This window comes from Elaeis guineensis, chromosome 6 (assembly GCF_000442705.2).
Source record: "Elaeis guineensis isolate ETL-2024a chromosome 6, EG11, whole genome shotgun sequence".
NCBI classification, from domain to species: Eukaryota; Viridiplantae; Streptophyta; class Magnoliopsida; order Arecales; family Arecaceae; genus Elaeis; species Elaeis guineensis.
In genome coordinates, this window is record NC_025998.2 from 50,140,752 (window position 1) to 50,150,276 (window position 9,525).

At 40.1% G+C, this 9,525-nt stretch overlaps 1 non-coding gene across 1 annotated transcript; it reads right to left on the reverse strand.

Annotated features, from left to right (window-relative positions):
• Positions 1-462: 462 nt before the first annotated feature.
• On the reverse strand, positions 463-569 carry LOC140858966 (small nucleolar RNA R71). Its single transcript, XR_012142369.1, has one exon. It is a non-coding gene; the product is annotated as a small nucleolar RNA R71 (small nucleolar RNA).
• Positions 570-9,525: the final 8,956 nt, after the last annotated feature.

The window sequence follows — 9,525 nt, forward strand, 5'->3', positions numbered from 1 at the left end:
AAAATTGTATAAACATCGAGAACCGTACACCTCGTGTGTGGAGAAGAGTGTCGGGTCGTCTAGTTAGAATTGAGTCAATTCCTGTTGTTCCAATGGCTGAACCAATCCAACCCATGACCCTTAAGGATTTGTGTTATCCAGTTGGCTCCATCCAACCATCTTGTATCAGGTTGCCACAACCCACAGCTAACAATTTTGAAATCAAACCTCAAATCATAAATATGCTTCCAAAATTCATAGGATTAGAGGATGCTTATATATTTATTAGAGAATTTGAGGAGGTATGTGCAACCATGAAACTGCAATTAACAGAGGATGAGGTCAAACTTAGATTAATCAACTTTGCCCTTAAGGACAATGCTAAGAAGTGGCTTTATAGTCTGCCAAACTATTCTGTCACTAACCTGGGAGGGCTTTGTGAGAATATTTTTAAAAAAGTATTTTCCCCATCATAAAACAGCTAGGATTAAGAATGAAATAAATCAATTTTACCAACTAGCTGGTGAATCATTTTGGAAGTACTTTGATCGTTTCAAGAATCTTTTGACCCAATGCCCACACCATGGAATAGAAACTTGGAGACTATGCCAGATCATCTATGAGGGGTTAGATTCAAACTCAAGAACCATGCTAGAGTCCATGTGCTAAGGCCAATTTATGGACAAAGAAACTACTGAAGCTTGGCAATTCTTAGAAGACCTAGCCGAGAAAAATTTACAGTGGGAAACAACTAGGGAACCTGATAAAGCTACACCTTCAAGAGGAGGAATGCATCAAATTCAACCAACCCTAGCATCAGAGGCCAAGATTGCAACCTTAACACGTAGATTGGAAGCCTTAGAATTACAGAGACCAGCCAATGTAAATCAAATATCTGCACCCATGTGTAAAGGGTGCAATGCACCAGACCATGTCTTAGAAGAATGTTCCTACTCGAATGAGTGTGCACAGGTGAATGCCACCTATCAAGGACCATTGAACAATCCTTATGCACCCACATATAACCCAGGTTGGAGGAATCACCCGAATTTCTCATGGTCCCAGAATCCTAATGTAGGCAATCCAAATTTCAATCAGCAAAATCTAAGGTCCAACCTAGTAATGAACAACCCGCCAGGCTTCCATGATAATGACAAGAAAATTACCTCTTTAGAAAAAAGCCTAGAAGCCATGATGAAGACACATACCAGCTTTATGCAAACCATGGGTCAACTCATAAATAATAACACCCAAGCTATAGCCCGTCTGGAAATGCAAGTAAGTCAGCTGGCTTCGACCATTAGTGAACGAGAACATGGTAGGTTACCTAGCCAACCTGAGCCAAATCCTAGGAACCAAAATGGTCCACGACCCCAACAAGGAAACCAAGTTAATGGTATAAATGCCATTCATACCTTAAGATCAGGAAAACAAATAGATAATAAGGTAGTTGCACTTGATGATATAGATGACTCATCTGCCGAGTCACCTTCTAAAACTACTACCTTTCAACCTCAAGCACCAGAAACTGAAAATTCACCTAGTCCAGTACTTAAAAGTCCTAGAGCTCCTTTTCCAAACAGACTGAAATCCAATAAATCTGAACATTTAGACAAAATTTTAGAGGTATTTAAACAAGTCCAAGTTAATATTCTTCTTTTAGATATAATCCATCAGGTTCCAACTTATGCCAAATTTTTAAAAGATCTTTGCACTAGGAAAAAGACCACTAATGTACCAAAGAAAGCATTTTTGGCTGCAAGTGTCAGTTCATACCTATCTAGCCATGTGCCAATTAAATATAAGGACCCTGGAGCTCCAACAATTTCTTGTGTTATTGGAGAAACCAATATAAAAAAGGCCTTGCTAGATCTAGGAGCTAGTGTGAATATCCTTCCATATTCGGTGTATGAACAACTAGGATTAGAAAAACTTCAACCTACTGGGATCACATTACAGTTAGCCGATAGATCTCTCAAGATCCCTAAGGGAATGGTCGAGGATATTCTGATAAAGGTTGAAAATTTTATTTTCCCTATAGATTTTATTATTTTAGAGACTGAGCCAGTTGCGAATCCTAAAGGACATATACCTGTCATTTTAGGAAGACCATTCTTAGCTACGGCCAATGCTGAAATCAATTGTCAAAATGGTCTAATGAAGTTATCCTTTGGGAATATGACCATTGAGCTTAATGTTTTTAACTTAGAACAGGAATCCTCTTCTCATGCTGATGTCAATGTAGTCCAAGATGGTATTTATGAATCCATTGACATTAGTGATGATGAAGTCGACCTAGAGTCTAACCCCTGGTTAATCCATGAGTCTGAGGATGTCAATGAAATACTTAAAGAAAATCAGATTAATCAGGAATCGACACTTCCTACTGAACCAATCATTGAGATGGTGAACTCATCACCTAAACCATCGATAGAGGAAGCACCCATTTTAGAACTGAAGCCCCTCTCAGAACATCTCAAGTATGCATATCTAGGACCCAAAGAAACTTTGCCTATAATTATTGCATCAGACCTAGATCCCAAGCAAGAGGAGGAGTTATTGTCAGTTCTAAAAGCAAATCAAGAGGCAATAGGTTGGACCATAGCAGATATCAAAGGAATAAGCCCTTCTATAGTTCAACATAGAATATACTTAGAGGAAGAGGCTAAACCAACAAGAGAAGCCCAAAGAAGGCTTAATCCAGTTATGAAAGATGTAGTTAAAAAGGAGATTCTGAAACTCCTAGATAGTGGAATAATTTATCCTATTTCTGATAGCTCTTGGGTAAGCCCAGTTCAAGTAGTACCCAAGAAATCTGGGATAACAGTGGTCCAAAATGATGCAAACGAACTTATCCCAACTAGGACCCAAACGGGATGGAGGGTCTGTATAGATTATAGAAAGTTGAATGCTGCGACAAGGAAAGATCACTTTTCTTTGCCATTTATTGATCAAATGTTGGAAAGACTAGCCGGACAAGAGTTTTACTGTTTTCTTGATGGATACTCCGATTACAACCAGATCCCCATAGCCACTGAAGATCAAGAAAAGACTACATTCACCTGTCCATTTGGTACTTTTGCCTATAGACGAATGCCCTTTGGACTATGTAATGCACCGGCAACCTTCCAGAGATGCATGATCAGCATGTTTTCATATATGATAGAACGATTTCTAGAAATTTTTATGGATGACTTTTCTATTTTTGGCCTAACCTTCTCCGAGTGTCTGAATCACCTGCAATTAGTTCTAGAATGATGTAAGGAGAAGCACCTAGTTCTCAACTGGGAAAAATGTTAGTTTATGGTCAAACAGGGAATAGTTCTTGGCCATGTCATTTCTAAAAAGGGGATTGAAGTGGACAAGGCCAAAATAGATCTAATTGCAAGTCTTCCACCACCTAAATCTGTGAAAGAAATACGTTCATTTTTAGGTCATGCTGGATTCTATAGAAGGTTTATTGCCAACTTTAGCAAAGTAGCACGTCCATTGACTAATCTTTTGGCAAAGGATACCAAATTTGAATTTACTCATGAGTGCTTGGAATCCTTTGAATTTCTAAAAAATGCACTTGTATCAGCTCCAATCATTCATCCTCCTGTCTGGTCTGAACCATTTGAATTAATGTGTGATGCGTCCGATCATGTTGTGGGCGTAATCTTAGGTCAACGGATAAATAAGCTGCCTAGAGTGATATATTATGCAAGTAAAACCTTAAATGATGCGCAGCTTAACTACACCACAACTGAGAAGGAGTTTCTTGCCATTATCTTTGCTTTAGAGAAATTTAGATCTTATTTGGTTGGGACCCACACCATTGTTTACACCGATCACTCAACCATTAGACATCTCCTAGCAAAGAAGGATGCCAAGGCACGCTTAATCAGATAGATTTTGCTCCTACAAGAATTTGACCTAGAAATTAGGGACAAGAAAGGCACTGAGAACGTTGTAGCAGATCATTTGTCCCGAATTCCAGTTGCACCATCTAGTGAACCACCCATCAATGAATCTTTTCCAGATGAGCAACTCATGTCTGTGTCTACTAAATCTTGGTTTGCTGATATTGTAAATTATTTAGCCATAGGCAAGATACCTTCTCATTGAACTAAGCAGGATAAATATAAATTCTTTGTCCAAGTGAAGTATTTCATTTGGGATGATCCTTATCTTTTTAAACAATGTCCTGATCAAATTATTAGAAGGTGTATCCCAGATAACGAAGTCATGAATATTTTATCTTTTTATCATGATCAAGCATGGGGGGGTCACTTTGCGTCTAAGAAAACTGCTGCTAAGGTTCTCCAATGTGGTTTTTATTGGCCCAATTTATTTAAGGATGCTCATGAATATTGTAAAAGTTGTGCTCAATGTCAGAAAATGGGTCGAATCACCAAGCGACACATGATGCCACTCAACCCAATCTTGGTAGTTGAAGTTTTTAATGTTTGGGGGATCGATTTCATGGGACCATTTCCAAATTCCTTTGGAAATGAATATATTCTAGTAGCAGTTGATTATGTTTCAAAGTGGGTAGAAGCAATTGCATGTAGAACACCCGATAGCAAAATGGTCATTAAGTTTCTTAAAGAAAATATTCTCTCCCGTTTCGGTATTCCCAGGGCAATCATTAGTGATCGGGGAACCCATTTTTGTAACCGACCTTTTGCAACATTGATGAAAAAGTATAATGTCACCCACAAATTAGCCACACCATATCATCCTCAAACTAGTGGGCAAGTTGAAGTGTCAAACCGACAAATCAAACAGATCCTGGAAAAAACTATTAGTGCCAATAGAAAGGATTGGTCTTTGAAATTAATTGATGCACTTTGGGCATACCGAACCACTTTCAAGACCAATCTAGGAATGTCTCCTTATAGGATTGTGTTTGGTAAACCATGTCACTTGCCTATTGAGATAGAACACAAAGCCATGTGGGCCATCAAACAACTAAATACAAATTTGAACGACGCTGAAAACCATAGGAAGCTTCAATTGAATGAATTAGAAGAACTTAGAAATGAAGCCTATGAAAATGCAAGGATATACAAGGAACGAACCAAAGCATTTCATGATCAATCAATTATAAGAAAAACTTTCAATATCGGATAAAAGGTGCTCTTATATAACTCTAGATTACATCTGTTTCCAGGAATGCTTAGGTCTAGATGGACAAGACCATTTTTAGTAAAGGAAGTCTTTTCACACGGAGCTGTTGAGATTGAAAACTCAAGTAATGGTGTTATCTTTAAAGTTAATGGTCAACGATTAAAGCCATTCTTGGAATTACCTGTCAAGACTATTGAAGATGCCATGGTTCTTTATGAACCAACTTATTCTGATTAAGTTGCTTCGAGGTTTGGTCTGGCTGAAGAGATAAAACTTAACGCTTCTGGGAGGCAACCCAGCTTATTTAATTTCTAATACTTTCTTTGTTTTCAGTTTGCTTAAGACAAATAAATTAGATAAACTCCATTGGGGACAATGTCGGTCAAGTTGGGGGGAGAGCTTGAACAAAATCAGGTGTTATCATTTTCTTTTCCTTCCACTATGAGTTATTTCTTGCATTTAATATATTATGTAAAAAAAATAAATAAATAAATATATATATATATATATTTATATATGAAATAAATTAATCTATAAAAGAAATAAGAGTAAGTTAGAAAGTATTTGCTAATGTAGTGAGTCACGGAGAAGATTAGCTGGTTAGACTCTTGGTGGCTTAGGTCATTTAAAGACTATTAGCACTTTCAATTGCACATACACACTAACAAGGTAAAATAGGTGTTAATTGTAAGGCCAATTAAAGATTTGAGTATTATTTAAATTAGATAATTTTTTCTACACCCCAATTGAAGAATTTGAATTTAAGGAAAGAGCTACCAGCCTGAAATAAAATACAAAACATAGAGTAAATATGGATTTCCCTAAGCCTAGTAACCGGGTCTCTTCACCTAAGTCAAGTGTTGAGATTCACATCAAACGGTGGTGGGAAGGCCAGGATGCTCAGCAAAAAAAAAAAAAAAAAAAAAAATAGTGTGAAAGCTACCTTAGTTCTTTGTTTAATCTGGGGTGTATAGAAAATTAATCGAACTAAGTTATGAAAAATGATACAATTGGCCTGTACAAGTTAATACTGAAATACTAAGTTAGTTATCACTCACACAAGTACTATAAAACTTTAAGTGTACTCTAAGAAAGCTTCTAAGTAGACTGACTATCGATTCTAATTCGAAGCTCATTACTTAGTAATACTAGAAAACTTCTTGAATTTCGATCTTAAATTAATTTGCAAAGGAAGGATCTTTTTAGAATATGATCTTATTTTGGTACATTGCTAAGAGACTAGCAATGATTAAGTTGGAGGGTGTGATTTATGTCACAAATTGACATAAAAAGTATCAATTAATATCTAAATTATCTAACTTTATTAAGAAATTGATACTTGTTATTATATTTTGCAGAAGAAGAGATCATCAATAGAAAGAACAAGGAACGAGGATTCCAACGGCGTAAATTTTATGCAAAACGGAGTTAAATTGACCCAAAAAGTGAAGAATGAAGAAAGAAGACTCAATTGGGTCAAACCCGAGTCAAATCAGATCAAAATTGGTCAAAAATCAACTAATTTGGTGATTTGGTTAGCCGCCTGGTCCACAGCAACAGGCGCATGGAACATGGACCCATCGACGCACCATAAATCCCCCTAACAATCCTCTAAAACCTCTTAGTCCCACATCTAAAGTTTTGAAAACCTTATAACCCCCAAATGCCTATAAAAAGCCCCCAAAGGCCCTTATTTTAGGTATTCTTCCTTTCGATCAAGCTTGTAACCCTAGATAGTGGGGTTTTTAGCTCTCTTCTCAAGCCTCGAGCTTTGAGGTTTTTGTAATAAATTTTTTTATATAAAATCTTATTTTTATACAATTTCATCTCTTTACATTATGCAATTTCTTTTTCTTGCAATTAGGATAGTTTAATTTATGCAATTTAAATTTTATGCAATTAGGTTAGTTTAAATTATGCAGTTTAAATTTATGCAATTAGGATAGTTTAATTTATGAAATTCGGATAGTTTATTTTTCTGCATTTAAATTTTGCATGTAGATTTAGATCATGTCTAGCTAAGCATCCCTTCTAGGGTTTGCGATGAAGCTAGATCATGAGTAAGGATTTTACATAGGATTCTTTCTTTTTCTTAGGGTTTCTTTTTCTTCCTCTTTTGCCAAGAATTTTTGATGAACTACAGTTGGGTCAGAGTCCCTTCATAGTTCATGCTTGATTCAGTGCATAGGAGGAGAAAACCCTAAGGGATCCTAGTTACTACTCCCCTGTAAAGAATCTTGATGGGTTATCGTTGGACCTTAGTCCCTTCATAATCTATGCTTGAGAAAGGCAAGAGGAGTAGTCGTTAGGATCAATAAGAAAAATTCTAGGTAGAATTCTCTAATCTAGATCTAGTGGATTCAAAAACTCTAGATCCTTAGTCTTATTGTCTTTAGCAAACAACTTTCGACTTTTGATTTTTGTTAAAGCTCGCTTGAGCATAGATTTGAAAATCATTTTGAAACCAAGTCTCCGTGGGATCGACCCATACTCGCTGGTCGTGCTACTCTGCACACCGTGCGCTTGCAGTTTTATTTACAAATTTTAAGATTTGCACATCACTGGACCTCGACTACGTGGCAAAGGGAAAGGAACCCTATCAAAAACCTAAAGGAATTCGGAGCGACTGAAGCTAAAGAGATATCTAAGAAGCGGAAGAGGGCAACAACAAAGGACGAAAGCGGAAGTCAGAGTCCGACACGGAATGCCTCCTGATACAGGCAAAAACGATCGGGTGGGGGAGTGCTAGCCCGATCGGAGGGGCCAGGAAGCTCCAGGTCGTACTCTGGAGGAACTCCATACTGAACCCTTATCAGTAGGAGTTCATCCGGAGTCAGAGAGCAGAGAATGGCACCCGACGCAAAAGCCGGGTGAAGCCCAGTCCCGCCAGTGGGTTCGTCTATAGAGCGGGGCTCTTGGGGGGCTGAGGCGGAAGAACACCCGGAGCCGCTAGTGATGGAGGTGCCGGAAGATATTTCAAATAACTTCAAATGAAGACCCTAAAGATCTCGAAGAAAACAGATGGGACAAAGGACGAGAGGTTGCGGGAGACTAACTCAGAGGAATACGACAGAAGAAAATAGAGGAGAAAAGGCCCCTAAATGGCAGGAAGAAAAATGAAGGTTCTGGGACTAACCTAGATCGCTCTGAAGGATGCAGAGGGGCGAGGACAGGGATGACTCGAAGGATGCCTAGGACAAAGAAGACGCCAAGAAGGGTCAGGGCTCTCGAAGAAAAGGCAGACACCGATAGAACTTTCAGGCGAGATAGAGCCCCTGAAGGCGGAAGGGCGAGTTTAAATAGGCCCTGAGATCCGATGTAATGACGATTGCGAATCCCCTCTAGCCGGTCTCTTTTCGCCGCGTGTCCCACTCGCCACGGTGGGTGGTTAAAAAGGGGCAGACGGCTGACAGCGCCTTTATTGTGCCACACCTTGAGCACCGTTCTGTCGCAGGTTCCAAAAGAGAATTTTTGGATCGCCTCGATTTGAAAAGACTCCGGTGCACGTGCATTAAATGCCAAAATATCTGAGGACGATCGCGCACGGGCATCGAGGGAGCAACTTCGACTGTGACAGTCTTTCTGTACTTCCTTCATTCAAAATTCGAACTCGAAAGTAGGGAGACTGGTGTTGGGTATAAAATACCCTCAGCCGAAGTTCCCGACAGGATTGACCCTCCCGAGACTCCTCCGGCTGTCAACCGCAGACGGTACCTCCCCTGACTGAATTCCCCCGACGGACGAACTTCCACTACACCACCCGAGCTCCTTCAACATGAGTTCCCCCAGTCATCTATTAAACCGCCCTAAGCGCTCACTGAGCTCCACCGCCAGTCGACTTTCTACGACTATCAGCTACTCCCCGAACCCCTTCCGGACTCCTTCCAGCCAGGTTCAACTCCAATTCAAACTACCCCGGACTTCGTCAACGGCTGAACTTGTCCAACGGTAGATTCCTACAACTACCAGATTTCAACCCGGACTCCTACGGGAGCCGGGTCTCGTCCCCAACTTCGACTGTGGAAAGGCTTCGCCCGGACTCCTACAGGAGCCGGGCTCCATCCTCGGTGCCGATTGCTGGTAAACTTCGTCCGGACTCCTACGGGAGCCGGACTCCACCCATGACTCGAGCTGCAGGTAAACTTCGTCCGGACTTCTACGGGAGTCGGACTTCACCTCTGACTGTGATTACAGGTAGACTTTGCCCGGGTTCCTACGGGAGCCGGATCTCGTCCCCAACTCTGAATAAGGAAAGGCTTCGCTCGGACTCCTATGGGAGCCAGACTCCGCCCATGACTCGAGCTGCAGGTGAACTTCGTCCGGACTCCTACAGGAGCCGGACTTCATCCTTGACTCTAATTGCAGGTAAACTTCGTCCGGACTCCCACGGGAGCCGGACTTCACCCCTGACTGTGATTACAGGTAGGCTTCGCC